The sequence below is a fragment of the Opisthocomus hoazin genome, chromosome 1 (genome assembly GCF_030867145.1).
Source record: "Opisthocomus hoazin isolate bOpiHoa1 chromosome 1, bOpiHoa1.hap1, whole genome shotgun sequence".
Lineage (NCBI taxonomy): Eukaryota > Metazoa > Chordata > Aves > Opisthocomiformes > Opisthocomidae > Opisthocomus > Opisthocomus hoazin.
In genome coordinates, this window is record NC_134414.1 from 156,224,375 (window position 1) to 156,239,970 (window position 15,596).

The 15,596-nt window shown below is 43.7% G+C and overlaps 1 protein-coding gene across 3 annotated transcripts in view; it reads left to right on the forward strand.

Moving 5' to 3' along the window:
- SHISAL1 (shisa like 1) overlaps window positions 1-15,596 on the forward strand; it is a 304,717-nt gene that overhangs the window by 47,047 nt on the left and 242,074 nt on the right. For all 3 annotated transcript variants that reach the window (XM_075443083.1, XM_075443075.1, XM_075443134.1), the window contains exon 2: window positions 11,136-11,300. The gene's annotated coding sequence lies outside the window, so the exon portion shown is untranslated. The remainder of the gene's footprint in view (window positions 1-11,135; window positions 11,301-15,596) is intronic.

The following is a 15,596-nucleotide window of genomic DNA, read 5'->3' on the forward strand; positions in this document are numbered from 1 at the left end:
CAGACCGGCGGTTTGGGCTTGTGTCAGCAGCAGTTACGAGGATGGTCTTGCTGCTCTTGGCAGACTGGTTTGCAGCCTGTGGGTCTTCGTGTCTGCCTTTGTCCCCAGTTCCCAGATAGCAGACAGGTCTTGTCGTCATCTGGGGCAAACCTCGGAGTCAAGATTGTCTCTCTCCTGTGGTGTGTGTTTGTTACCTGTGCTGTAAATGCAGCCCAGGGGCTGGGGAGCAGCATTTAGCTTCCCTGTTAAACACTGACATAAATGACAGCTCGTTCGGCCACAGTACAGTGTCAGCCTGTGAAGGACAGCAGTCTGTTCACACACCGCTGCTAAGCGTTTCTCTGAGGACGCCCTGCAGTAAATGACAGCACTCTGAGACCTCCTGGACACAGGAGAGGTGGGGAGGATGGTTTTGCAGTCGTCTTACAGCTTTGAAAACTGAGACGGTGACGATCAGGACCTCGTTGTTTGTCAGCTTTGACTGTCCGTGATGCAGACCAGCTTGTCTTCCTGGAGTAGCTGAGCTGAAGCTGATGGTGATATTTAACCGTGTCCAGCAAGCAGGATTTATTACTTTGTCATACAGGGTGAGAATAGCTGGCAGAAATCTGTGAAATAATTGGCACACAACTGAAATACATCGGATGATTATCCCAGCTGAGCTCTTCCCAAAATAATTGCCAAACTAATATAAATGTGTGGCAATATCAGTGCTATCGCAGACAGTTCTTCACAAATTTTCCCTTTTATATATTCATCAATTTTAAGTCTAGACTGTTTATTATGAGGTGATTGATAAGTCTGGATAGTAGAAAAAATTAAGCAAAAAGAGAAATGCACCTCTTTTTAAAAAAAAAACACAGAAATTATTTTGTGTCTGTATTTTCTGAGGGTTTTTTTTTTTAATCACAATGTTTTCTGGAAACCTCTGAGTGCTTTAGAATGAGCAGAAAGTATTTTTAAACAATTTTCTAGAGACGAAGAATGAGCCTATTTATGTGTGTGGGTGTTGTCACAAAGATTGGGGTTCTTTCACCCAGTGTGGGAAATGCCAATACAGACACAGAGCAGAGGTATTTTATTGCATATTTGCACAGATATGGGTGTCTGTCTCAAAACAGCACACCCCAAGCTTCCAAATTAACAGTTATTTATACACAAAGCATGAACATATTCAACTTCCTAATACATATGCATTGTTATTCTATCAAATTACTGGTTAAAGTCTCTTTGTCCAGAATGTAAATTAGTGTGCATGCTTAGTTGCTCTTCTTCAGCCACACCGTTGGAGTCGGTGGGGTAAATGGGGTAGCTGGTCCGTGAGTTGGTGGTCGCGATCTTCCCCTCCCGGAATTACCTTTCCCTTAGTTACCGGTTTATTTGGGCAAATCTAAGCATTTCTTCGTGGTTTACTAGCTGGGCTAGTAATACCTCAGTTAAACTTCTGGTCTCGACAGCCACCTCCTGCTCATCGGACCAAGGCACATGGTTGAGATCCGAGCAACTTCTTGTCTGGCTTTGAAGCAGCAGGGATGGGGTTATAAAATGGACATCACTAGCAGCAGTGTCTCAGGACAACTCATTCAGATAACAGGGGTGGAGATGAAAAATTACTATACTGAGCAGGAATGGAAATAAACATGTCTTTCAAATAATGAAATACAAAATCATTTTAGATATTTCAGCCAAAAAATTAGTTCTTCCTTCTGTACAAGATAATACAATATTTGCCTATGACTGATTCATTAAAATCTCTGAAAAATAGATACCTAAAAATGTGTCTTCTATCCCCACACTCATTCAAAATGGACTATATTTTCCACGGTGCCACGGGGCTTTCCTTCAGATTTCCTATGGAGAAGAGTCTGCAACGTAATTCAGCTGTAATGTTGTAATTGCAATATTGTCAGCTATATTTCAAGTATCTTTTGCATTACTTTTATGGCCATTGAAAGGGAAGAAGAGAAGGGAGAAAGAGCACAGCTTGTAGCTGAGAGCTGTGTGGCCACTGGAGCGGCAGCCCGCTCTGTGCAGGGATTTCTGCGTCCCAGCGTCCTCGGGGCAGCGGTTTTGCCCAGCTGCGCCGTTCAGCCGTTGCTCTGTGCTCCCTTGGTTATTACCCAGCTATGTGAAAGATGAGGAGCATCTCAAGTGGCTTCCTACGACCGTAGGCTGCCACGCGGGTACCACGCATCTTCCCGTAACCTTCCTCGTGCTGCGCTCTAGGGCAGGGAGAGCGCGGTGATGGCCCCATTGCCCAGGCCTGCAATGGATGTGTAGGCAAACATGGGCAAAGCTGCGCAGCGGGCAAACCCGAAGTGAAATCCTAACCTGGGAGCTGTGCCAGGTGTTCACCAAAACACTGCTGCATGCTGGGGGAAGGCGAGAAGCCGAAGGGAAACTTGTCTCGAAGTTCTTCGGCAGTTCTCTGCATACGCGGTTTTCCAGGTGCATTTCCCAGTCCTTATTTTTGCCATTTTATTGGTTCTTACAAAAAAGAAAAAAAGGCACGAATGAGCAGTACTACGAAGCAATGAGTCTAGTCTCATCTTGTTAACCAAATAGAAAAAAGTATGTGCGGCTCTTTGTTGACCACATTTGTACCATTTCTCATCCTATGACTTCTTTAATGAAAGAATTCAGATATTGTGTTGAAAAGATGCCATATAGCTACACTCATCATAAATGCTTGTGGGTTTTTTTGACATTTGCAACTCTTGATGCAGTATTTTCAATATAAATAAGACCTGTCAATCATAACAACTCATATCAGGAGTGAAATTCTAATTAACTATTTGATTGTCTGAAAAGTGATAAAATGAAATCTGGAATTCATGAAGAAGTGAACTGTGATGAAATTATGATGGGCTGATGTATAGCAACTGTCCAATAAAGCCCTAAGACTTTCTGAAATACAGAAGTTTCTTCTTGGAAAGAACAAAAACTGGGATTCAAAAGCCATCTAACTCTCTGCCTTTGACTTGCCAATGGTGAAATTGTTTTATAAATCTGCTTGTTAGGTTAGATCAATCTAATGGGTTGATCTTATCCTTTTGAACAAAGCTTCCTTTAAATTTCTGCCTTATTTGCATCAAGAGCTGCTTAGGCATCTGAGCAACAAGCTCTTGACCCTATTTTAATGGTCTTTTAGTGAGAAGGGCTCATTGGTTTATTAACCATTTCCTGTAAATGTCCTAGAGCAGCTCGTAGGAAGGTGGATTCCTCCACTGCCGGAGTCTGCGGCTGGCTGACTTCATGAGAGCGGGTGTCACAGGAGACCTGCAGGACTCCGTCAGCAGCTCACGAATCAAAAGGGAGAGGAAGAACCCTGTTACATCTGCCGCTAAGCAGTATGAAATACTTTGAAATATGGGAATTCTATTTATGCTAAATTAAAGGAGAACTAAGTTTTTATTAGTGCACTGCGCCAATGGAGATGTGAGGTGTGAGAACTGCGTCTGCCTGTGTGGGGCAAAGCTGCTGCTGAAGGCTGTTGGGTTTGTCACTGCCGCTCGTTCTAGAGCTCTGTGTCACTTTGCCAACGTATTGTCAGTTCCATCAAAAATACGCCAAAATTAGCCTCACAGTGATTTTTGTAATGTGGAGAAAGTCGACCAGAAGATCGATGGCAGTGCACTTGCCTCGTGTGCAGTGATGCGCTCAAAATCAGGGCTTGGTCTTACTGCATTTCTGAATGTTAAGAGAAGGAAAGAGTTCTGCTTTTACTCAGGTCTCTTTTTTAAAAAAATCCAGAAAATATATGGTGTATATGTGGTTTTTTGTTCCTTTGCTTTGACTGTGATGGAAGGAAGTTTATGTTCTAGTTCAGGATCCAAACTGGAAGTTCTAATAGAAATATATTCATAAATCTCTTAGGAGTCTTTTTATTCGGTACAAGTTCTCTGCTGTGATTGCAATGTAAACATTTCAGCCTTGTGCTAATGCATTACAGCCAGAACTTGAACGTGAATAATCTCCTTTCGTTTTCACAGCTGAATTTAGTGCAAATAGTAAAATTGTACAAATGATGAAAAGCAATTAAGGCTATTATCTTAATAACACGTACACACATGAATAGTTCCATCAGACACAAAGCAGCTAATTTACTGCGTGAATCTCTTAGCTATTTAACATGCTTTCAGCGTTAGTAGCTTCAGATGGAATATTTTCAATAGGAGCTTTAGGCTTTGCAGCGTGTTGTTGGCAGCCCTCACCATGGCACAGTGCGGCTGTTGCGTCTGACCTCGTTTGAGCGAGCCCTGTGCGAGCAGATTCCCAGACAGAAGCTGCTGGAAGCTGCACGGAACAGCCACCGGAATGGCGAGGACTGGAGGGAGCTGTACCAGCCGTGCAAAAAGCGGAGAGAAAAGACTCAGGACCTACGAAGCTAAGTGAATAGGAGTGGGTTGCTGAAACAGCTGCCTTTTCACCTAGAATATTTTAAAAGAAGTGGATTTGAGTGCCGTTTGGGGAGCGTATGATCCCTTTTTCCCCTAAATACTCACCTGCTGTCACACCATCGATCTTTCGTAGAAAGCAGGGAGGAGAGAAAACAATGCAGTTGCTTGCTGAGTGAGTGTTCGTTGTGCATTGTAGCTACACGTTATGCCAACAATCCTCAAAGAATGTCAGAAAACTCTTCTTTAAAACAGCTGATTGCATATTCCTGTGTAAGAAAACAGATAGCAACCTTGAGGTTTTATTGCAAATATTTTCAGTAGTGCAAACAAAAAAATGAATTAAAGAGGGCTCCTAAATCCCAAAGAGCAGTTCCTCATCTCTTCCTGCATACTCAGATTTTTACTAGGAATCAGTTTGTAACCTTCTGCTCCTAAGAAAATACTGTCTTTCTCAGTAAGGCTACCTGTGGTCAGGGTATATGTGAAAAACCCTAGGAAGTATTGTTTTCCTTCTTATTTTTGCCAGAGTGGCAGAGTAAAAATTTGAGGAAATAAGAATCTTTTCTCTTCATAGGTTATTTCTTTTTATTTCTCTCTGCTTCCTTCATACTGCCTGCTCAGTTTACCATGCATAGGAGACAACCATGGTTCCTCCTGTATTAGTTCTCACCACTTGCTTTCATAGGGGATGAAGTCTTAAATATCTGTCTAGATAAAAACAGTAATTTTTTTTATTAGTCAAATGAGAATGTTCTTTTGTGCCACAGGAAACCAGAAACTAAAACAAAACCATTACTTTATGAGATGAAGCAGAAAACAGCTGGTATTCAGGAATTTTAAAATGAGATTTCTGATCAGAAAAGTTATGGTGGGAAAGCAGTGCAACTCTCACCATCTAAAAAACCCCTAGATCTTCTGTTTTCAAACTCTTTGTCCCTACTAGCTCTTTTTTCAGGTCACACACGTATCTCAAACTAAGCAAAAGCGAGTACAAAGGGAGCTATCGTCTGAACACCTTTGTATTTCACTGCAGGGAGGGGTGCGAAAAGCAAAAGCAATATTGTTAATTATTTGCCCTTTTTCGAGATGTAACAGCAAATTGAATGGGACTGGCATTTTACACTCAGTATTTTACTCAGCATGGAAGGGAAGTTTGTGCTGGTGGGGATGGCCCTTACCCACCATGGCTGGGGCAGAGTGCTTTTACCCGGGAAAACTGGTTCCTGCTGCACGAATGGAAAAGTTCAGTTGATTTGGGGGGAGAATATTGGCACTCCGACCCAGGCCTGTTTCCGTAGCCCACCAACCCATCTGTCTCCTGCTTGTTTGCCCGGGCGTGGGGGACCCGGTGCAGCCGAGATGCACGTTCAGCCTCATGGATGAGAGAGTGAACAAGCCTTAATGGCAGTCGGTACCCCCGGCCACGCCAGTAACGGCGTGAAAGCGAGAGGGAGCGGGACCTGCGCTCGCTTTTCAGGGCTGAAATCACCGCGGGGCTGTAACGTGGGACTGTGAAGCACCGTTTCACAGAGGTACTCTTCAGAGTACAGCTGCTCTTTATTCCTCACAAACAGAACTCAGAGCTAATTAAATTGCCTTTTTTTCTCTACAGTTCTTTTGTGCTATTGAATAAAAAAAGAGGAAAAGAAGAATTTACTAGAGTTACTGAAAGCTGTGTTGGCATTAAGTTTCCTGAGAGACTCCAGAGTACTTTGACACCAAGAGAGGAAAACACAGGTGAAATGCAGCTGTTCTGGCAAAGTTATACACAATTCATGAAAGTTTTAGAAAAGAATGAAAGAAACCTATTCTGCTCTGACACCAGCAAGATGAAGAAGATTTGAGCTAAGCTGTTTCCCTTGCAACTGAGAGGGTTTCAGTAATGAAACCAGTGCTGCCCTAAGCGGGGAAATTGTAGGAGTGTAGAAAAAAGGAAGCTGGAGCTGTGATGCTGAAATGGAATTCATGTGACAGCTAGCTATCTGTGGACTTTTGTTACCATCTGTATGTTGTTAGATACTCATATTCATAGGAGCATTTAGCATTTATTTATATCACGCTCTCAAAATACTATCTCAGAAGTTATTGTCATAGCATTCTGTAGGAAGCATAAAGAAATCTGATGAATATCAGTTATAAAAACATTTCAAGTCTGAGTTTTTGTATGATGACTTGATGAACGGCTGAGGTGTTTTACTGAATTCCGAACTGACTAGCGGAATGTCTGAAACTATTCACATATTACTGATGTTATCTTAATTATCTGTTCTCTGGTAATTTTACTTTTTAGTTTAGTATATGGATTTTTCATCACTATGCATGCCATGCAACGCTGTAGATATAATGTGTATTATTATATTTTATAAATAGTTATATACAGTTAATGGTATAGTCTAGATACAATATAGAATATAAAAAGATACTAAGAAAGCCTCCAAATGACAGCTTCTAAATTACTCAGATTTTACTGCTTAGCAAAACCAACATTCCCTCCAAACTTGTGATTTTATTGCAGGCAAAGTAACATGATCCATCTGTGTCACTAGAAAGGCTTAGTGAGAAAAGGCACTTTAAGTTTGCTGCAGAATGGCTCAGAACATTGAGCACAGGCTGGCAGCTGTTCTAAGGTGAGGCTGCGGTAAAATCCGTAGTGCTGCTCTGCAAGTTGGTACAGAAGTGTTGCTGACACATCCATTATCCTATGACAAAACTAAAAGCAGGGTACCCATAATCTCTTTCCACTGAAAAATGTAGATTCGTGTTTGAGAGTCCTATCATTGTATGCTATAAATTGTATGGGGAAACCAGAAATATATTTTAGCATTCAATTCCACTGTAATTTTATGCCAGAAAAACCCCATCAGATGAATGCCTGTGAGACAGGCCTGTTAGTGGCAGTGTACTTATTTTCTGCATGAATTTCTCTACTTCCGTTATGGACACTCATTTCTTAAAGATGGTCTGAAAGAGTTGAATGTCAACGCAACATTTAAAATTGATCAATATCTCCCATTTCATTTAAGTGAGAGAATCTGAATCTGGCTCCCAGCTGAGTACAAAGGGAGTGACTTACCCTAGTTTCTACAGGACTAAGAAATTAAAATGTTGTAAGTCCAAATTCTCATACTTACTTTAAATTTAAAAAGGCAATACAGATACATTTGACAGACTCCTAAAACTCATTTTCCCCCCATAGTAGTTTTACAAGTAGCATTTCGTTGATGAAATGTGCATGGTTGGCTTATGGCTATCAATGCTTTGGGGGGAAAGCAGGATTTTTCAGTACATCTATAACACCAGAAGTTACTGTTGTGTGTGCAGGAGTTAATGTCTTTGATTCAGATTAGGATGTCAAACGGGGCTTCATGCCATCTGCTAAGCAATATTGCTTTGGAAGATGAGGCTTGGTTAGGCTGAGACAATAACAATCGTTCTCTGAAAATCATAAATCCTAGAATAGAGAAAATGTGATACTCTGTCCTTGGAAGACATTAAAAATATGCATTAAATAATATAAATGTTACTTGCTCTACTTACTGCTAAAACATCTTCATTTAGGATCCTCAGGTCAGCACTCTCTTAAATACAGTGATAATCAGTGAACTCAAATCCAAGGGCGTGTTTTCACAGCACGAAGACAGCAGGGTGAGGCCGCGGCAGCAGCAGAGAGCAGCACGTGGGCTGGCCAGGGATCGGGTGGTCCCTGGGAGCGGCTTTCCAGGGAACGGACGCTACGCTGTGAGTCCCTTGGCAAAAGGAGTAGAGAAATTCGTAGCTGTTGGAAGGATTATGGAGAAACACAAAGCCTGAGTCTTTCGTTGTGATCACACGCGTGTGTTGCGAGATTGCTTGCAATGACTTACACGGTAGCGTTCATCTCCTCTCACGTGGGAGAGCTGTCCCGTTGTGTTCTAGGGGAGGTCAGGATCTGCCTGAAGGCCATTCGGAGGGTCTGGTTCTGCATGCAAGTCTCAGTGGGATGTGGGAATAGCTATCCCCCACGGGAATAAATTCCTACAGCCATGTTTGGGAATGAATCCCATCTTAGTGTCTTAGATTTATTCCCAAGGATGTCAGACTACTCTGATCTGTAACACACTACAGAATGTATTTGGCTCCATTGCTAGAACTCAGCCTGCTGATGGTTATCTTCCATTCCCCAGGACCATGCTCGTCCAGCCTGCTGCCTTCCCTGCTGTTGGAGAACAGCTGTGATGCCACAGGTTTTCAGAGCAGAGCCTGGTGTCATATATATTGCGTTGAAATGCCGTCATTTGGGCCTTCTGTCCCAATGGAAAGGTGACTAGAACTTGATGTGGGTACTTGGTTTACTGATTTGGCATGTTTTGGTTTCTGAATTAATACTGCTTTTTCCAGTTACATTTCAGGCTTCTTTTAGTAGAAATCATGGGGGCATGACTGAACTCCATTCTGGTAGCTGAAGGACTGGAAATACTGGGGTAATCTAGGGCAGAGGATGCTGAGGATCTTTTGGCTGTAGTCTTGGATTGCGGAGGAGTAGGAGGAGGAAGGAGTAGAGGAGTGTGATAGAAAGAAGAGAGAGGAGAGCTTGAACGGAGATGAAGAAAATAACATTCAATAACTTTCAACTCTCTGTCCCAGAAGACCCTCATAGGCAAACTGATGAAATATGGACTTGATAAATGGACAGTGAGGTGGACTGAAAACTGGCTGAAATGCCAGGCTGAAAGGGTTACAGGGAATGGCACAAGGTCCAGTTGAAGGCAAGTTGCTAGTGCTGTGCCCCAGGGTTCAATGCTGGAGCTGATACTGTTTAATGTCTTTGTTAATTATGTGGGTGATGGGAGAGAGTGCACCCTCAGCAAGTTTGACGTTCACAGAATCACAGAATAGTAGGGGTTGGAAGGGACCTCTGTGGGTCATCTAGTCCAACCCCCCTGCCGAAGCAGGGTCACCTACAGTAGGCTGCACAGGACCTTGTCCAGGCGGGTCTTGAATATCTCCAGAGAAGGAGACTCCACAACCTCCCTGGGCAGGACAGATGCATCCTCAAATGGTACAAAACTGGAAGGAGTTGTTGGCCCACCAGACAGTTGTGCTGCTGTACAGAGGTACCTCAACAGGCTGGAGAAATGGGCGGACAGGAATCTCAAGAAGTTCAACAAATGGAAATGCAGTCCTGCATTTGTGGAGAAATGATGCCGTGCACCACTGCATGCAAGGGGCCACCCAGCTGGAAAGCAGCTCTGCAGGGAAAGACTCAGGAGTCCCGATGGACAACAAGATGACCATGAGCTGGCAATGAGTGCTCTTGGCAAAGAAACCCAACCACCTGCTGGGCTGCTTTAGGCAGAACATTGCCAGCAGGTTGAGGAAGGTGATCTTTCTCCTCTACTTAGCATTGGTGCAACACATTTGGAGTGCTGTGTACAGTTCTGGGTTCCCAGTACAAGAGAGACATATACTGGACGAAGTCCACCACAGGGCCAAAAAAATGTTTAAGGGACTAGAGCTGCTGTCATACAAGGAGAGACTGAGAAAGCTGGGACTACTCAAGCTGGAGAGGAGAAGGCTCAGGTAGATGTTGCTAATGTGTGTAAGTATCTGATGGGATGGAGAAAGGATACGGAACCAGACTATGCTGAGTAGAGCCCAGTGACGCAACAGAAGGCAGTGGGCACAAGCTGAAGCACGGAAGGTTCTGTCTGAACATAATAAAATACTTTCTCCTGTAAGAGTACTCCAACGCTGGCACAGGTTGCCCAGAGAGATTGTGCAGTCTCCATTCCTGGAGATACACAAAACCCGACTGGATATGGTCCTGAGCAACCTGCTCTAGCTGACCCTGCTTTGAGCAGAGCCATGGAGTAGATGATCTCCAGAGGTGCCTTCCACCCTCAACCGTTCTGTGATTCTGTGATCCTCATTGTGTGAGTGGAGCTAGGAAGTGCTCTGGAGTCTCCTCTCTGTCTGCCAGTGGCAAATCTTTATTACGGTTTTCATTTCGAAGTTCTCAGATCCAATTTATAAATTTGGAATGTCTTTAGCTGGCATTGAAGCACATAATTTTAAACTACATGGCAAGAGTTTAATGTTCCTGCTGACATGTAATTGTCAAATGCTTTTTACTTGATTTCAAAACATAATGTGTTAAGACAATGCACCATTAGAAAACAATAACCTGACTGTTGGGATAATTAAAGATGCTGAAAGTGCTCAAGAAGAAAACCAGTGGAGCATTCAGGGACATTTTAGATCAAACAAACAAATTATTTTGTTTGTGATAATTTTATTATCTTCTAGAAATAGTTTTTCTACAACAAACCAATCATAAATGTATTGTGCTTGAGTTCTAAAGTCTGTCTTACAGAAGAAGATTATACTTTGCAGGACATGGATATTTTCAAACATTGTTTTATTCGTCTTGGAATAGTATTGCCTTATTCTACTTGTTTAGAGATTTTCATCTTGGATATTTAATGGCTATTTGATGTACAAACTGAAGGTTTACTTTTGGGTGTTTAGTGAGTAAAGCAGCTCTTGCTAAACATCTGTTGCCTTGCAGTTGTGGAGCTGCCACGCTGTGCTTCCCAGCACGGCAGCGAGCGGGGCCCTGCGGGCTACGGGCTGCTGCGGAGCACTCCCGTGTTCCTGAAGTCAGTGCTCCCTGCAGCCCGCCTGCTTAACCGACCGCACGGTGAAACCACGCGAAGTGTCGGAGGTGACGTCTGTTCTCACTCTGTTTTGTTGTAGGTGGAAGGCGTGGAAGGCAGGATAACTGGCGAAGAGCTGCTCTGGCAGCCGGGAAGCTCACTCTGAGCAGGGCGGCGGTTCTGTTCCGGCCTTGGCCACGGAGGTGCTGCCTGGCACTGGGGCTGCAGCCTGGTTCCCTTGCAGAAGGGTGGTTCTGGCACCGAGGTGAGCAACACAGCAACTGCAGTAAAAGTGCGAGTAAACCTTGGTTTACCTGAAAAAGTAGCGGTTCACTGAAATGCTTTCCTTTTCCTAGAGAATGTTCCAGAACAGAGAGGGCATCTGCGTTTGATTGAAAGGATGTTCTGTTCTCATTTCTGAAAACTTGAAAATTCAAACTTTGAAATGTTTCTTTGGGTTTTTTTGTATTTCTTTATTTCTTTGTGTCCTTTAACGCAGTGGAGTGAAAAGATAGCTCTTGGTTTGTATTTCCTCTTCCCCTTAGTCACTTCACGCCACATTTCCAATGACTTTTGCTCTCAGTTGCCACAACTGTTTGAAATGTTTATTTTTGTCCTGTGGGTGAAGCCGATAGGTTGTGACGTGAGGAGTAACGAGGAGATGGATGACCAAAATTATGTGGGCAGTTGACAAAGACTTCTCAGGAGCTGCAGCGGTTGTTAGCTTACCACACTGGAACACGGACATAACTCTGCACCAGAAATCCTGTGAGCAGGGGCTAGGTACCCCAGTAAGAAGAGATGTACGGATTTTGATGAAGCAGGAGATGTCTGAAGGGCTCCTTTAAAACTAACAAACAGACAAAGGTGTAAATGTGAAGTTGGATGGTAGTGGTGACAGGAATGACACAATGCAGCGCTGTTCTCGCTGACGGATTTCTGGCACCGACTGCGTGCTGGCCGTGCTCCCTCCCTGTGTGCCTCCCAGCCCCAGCGTCACGCTACTCTGCAAGACCTGCTGCTCCTCCCGGTCCGCTGCCCCAGCCCAGCTGGCAAAATCTGCTTGCTGGTCCCTCTGCCTTGCCTGTCTGTCTTTCCTAGGCTCAGCCTGTCGAGCAGGAGTTGAGACCGACAGCCAGCGTGTAGACTGGTTTGCCAGCCAGGAGTGGCTTTTGAGCTGCTGCCACATCTTTATCCTGTCACTGGGCAGGTGCCATCACCTCAGAAGCCACTCGTCCCTGCACCTTCCGCTGAAGGCTGTCACGAGCGTTGCCACCGCCGTTTGCTGTGCCCCATCCTTGGGTGGGTCTGTGAGAAGGACCGTGCTCACCAGACGCGGCGGGCAGGGAAGAGGGAGTTGAGCTGGATCGTTTCGTAGAGCTGGTTAAGAGCACGGCCGCAGACATTGTCAGGCTGATGTGGCACCAGCGGAGACAACCTCTGCGAGACAGTGGGGGACACTGAAGAGGTGGTGACTTCTTAAGCTGGGTCTGCTGTTGCCACGTGTTCCAGAATATGCTGGAAAGCAATGGGAGGAATAAAGGAGGGGAAAGAAGGAACCGATGAGGAAGTACTGGAGTGGTCTGAAGTGGGGCGTGGTACAAAGAAGTGTCTCAAAAAGCACTGCCTTGCTCAGAAGGCGTAACTGGTTTTAGTACCGCAGATTTTAACATCATTAAATGAATCTGGGAGGGACTGTGCTGAGACGCTGTGCCACCGCCCGGGCCAGGTAACTTCCGTTCCATCTTTGGTTTCTGATGTTCTTAAGCCAGTTCTGGCTGTCTCTAGTGTTGAGTTGAGGAATCCCATTCCTCAAAAAGCTCGAGTAGTTTCGTCCTAGTAATTCCTACACCATGGGCTGATGTGAGCAGCCTCTGATTCGAAAATGTAAAAGCAATAGGTTAGTATTAATTAGAAGCATAAATGATTTTGTTGCTTCTGCCCCACGCTTTAATAAGTCTTAAAATTACTGTTGCCATAGTGTGTAGTTTAATGATTTTCACCTGAAATTGTGAATTTCTTTTTCCTCAGACTTTTGTCATGTGTTTGTTTTGAACTGTCACTAAAATATTTTTGGGAAGAACAATGAGGAGGAACAAACAGAGCTGAGGCAGCTGGAGATGCAAACATACAGAAGCAACTTTGCTGAAAACGGTCCCCTGATTTTTAAGGCGGGGGGCATTGATGCCTTAACATTAATAACACTTCTCCAATGTCATTTGTCTTAAAAGAAGTGAAGGCCAACTAATTATTTTAGTAGTTATTTACAAAACCTGCTCCTAAAACATGCTTTTGGCAGAATGCAGGGCAGGTTGAATACTGGTTTTTTTTTTTGAGAAATAACGCATGGAACTTAGATTTCTTTCTGGTTTTTTATTTGTTCTATTTATTTAATTTTCCTTCACTGAACCAGTGATTTTCGACCTTTCTTGATCTGTGAAATCCTAAAAAATACAATAGCAGGCTTGGTAGGGCAAATTTACTGCTAGGAATAAACCACTTTTACAGTTACCGTCTAAAGCTCCCTTAAAAATGTCTGTGGATTCTCAGATTGATCTATAGATCGTAATTTGGAAGTCACAATGGCAAAGAGAATATAGACCCTTTCAAAAGCAAGTATTTTAAACTCAACGCTTTCTTCAGAAGACAGATTCTTACCCTCCTTATTGTCTGCGTAGTCTTGTAGAATATTAACTTTCGGAGCGAGGATCTTAGTTGAAATCCTGTAAGCATTTAATCTTCATTTCAACATCTGAGCTCAGTTGCGTAATCACTTATAAAAAATTACCCACAAAATACCATGGATTACTCTCTAGAGCTCTAATACTCAAAGCACGAACTCCTAAATTTCAACTTTTAGGAGTATTCCCTTGACAAATCTTATATGAATAGAGAGGTTTTAGAAGCTTTAAATGAAAATTCATCATAAAAAATAAATACACAATAGTCCAAACTCCATTTCAGTGACTTCTTGCCGAAACATGAGACTGTTTTGGGATGGACTAAAGCCAGTGTTTTAGGAAAGATATTGAAGTATCGTAGAGTACCAGCTCAGAACCTTCATTTCTTGTTAAGGCTGGATGGGGAATGCAGCTTCTGGAAGGTGTTACTTTGTCATTAGTTGTTTGTTTATAAGGTGGTTTTGTTCTGTGTCAGATCTGCCTCATCTGCTATAGGAATCCAGGTAAATTAGGAGTTGCAGCCAACATTCAATATGCAACTTGTGCCTCTATCCTTTCAGATAATATTTGGGACCTGTATTAGTATATAGGTCTTTAGCATACACTAATATCTGAGAAACAAAGGGAATTTTCTGTTTTGTACCCTGTATTTGTTTCATCCCACAAATGGGTGTGTTTGAAACACCAGCGATTCGGAATAGCTGAGCAGTCACAGTGCAGCAGTGAACAACAGATGTGTGATCGGATGGGTCCCTGCTGCTGTCAGTCCCGCAGTCTCCTCCCTGCCGTGGAACTGCTGAGTAGCCTTTGCTGCCTAGAGTGTGGTCAGGTATCCTATTTCTGGCAAGAAAGTATTGCTTCCCCTCAGCTGCTTGTCAGCACCCGTCTCGCAGGAATGGTTGCCCCTGCACAGGCAGCCAAGCTACCAGAGGTGTCCAGACATCTGCTTCTGATGAATTCACCACAGGAGCAGAAGCAGTCCCTGAAGATGCCCTGGGCAATCCTGCCTGCCAGGTCAGTGGGCAGTGGGAAGCAGCAGGAGATAGTAATATATTACTTTATTAAACCTGAATGATGTTATATAGCCATGTCTGTAGAGTGCTTCACTAATGTAATAAAACAGAAGTAATTTCCAAAAGGACAAAACCTCAAAACTCCACGTGATCTGGTAGTTCAAAAGGTGGGATTTATCAGTTTCCATTATATTCCTCAACAATATTAAATCCTTCACTATGATCACTGCGAAATTTTTTTTTCACTCTCCTCTGTGGCCTCCTGAGTGAAACAACCTTACTTTTCCCTGCAGTCTGCCAGCTCGTTCCTCATTTTCTCCATCAAGTTATTAATAAATATTCTAATACTAGGTGCCCTGGTGTCTGAGCTCTCCATTAACCTCTCCCCCCTGTGAGAATAATCTCCTCTGTGATCCTGTGTTTCCTACTACTTCATGAGTCATTTTTGCATCTATGAAAACATCTAACGACCTTCCATCAGATTTTATAGAACAGAAATTGAGAGCTTTTTCTTATTAACAGTATAAGGATCAGTTTGGACTTTCTCTAGTAAAATCTGTGTGAAGAGGCACTGCGTGGGTGATTTTCCTGTCTGCAGCAGGAGTGGCTTAGAAGATCCCGTGCTCGTAGATGTACTCACTGACTCGGTACAGGATCATCCTAACAATTGCCTTGTGCAGAATAGCTTTGCAGTATCATGATGGGTGTCTTTAAAGAAGAAGTCACCAGCCTCTGTGAGGCGTGCTGGGTGTTATGCCCCGGAGCCGAGGTAGGCTCGTGACGGCAGTTCCCGTGCCCTGGCACTCTCACGTGTCCGTACAAGCGGCCGCGAGCCCCGTGCACCAGCAGTCCCTAAGCCCAGGCGGC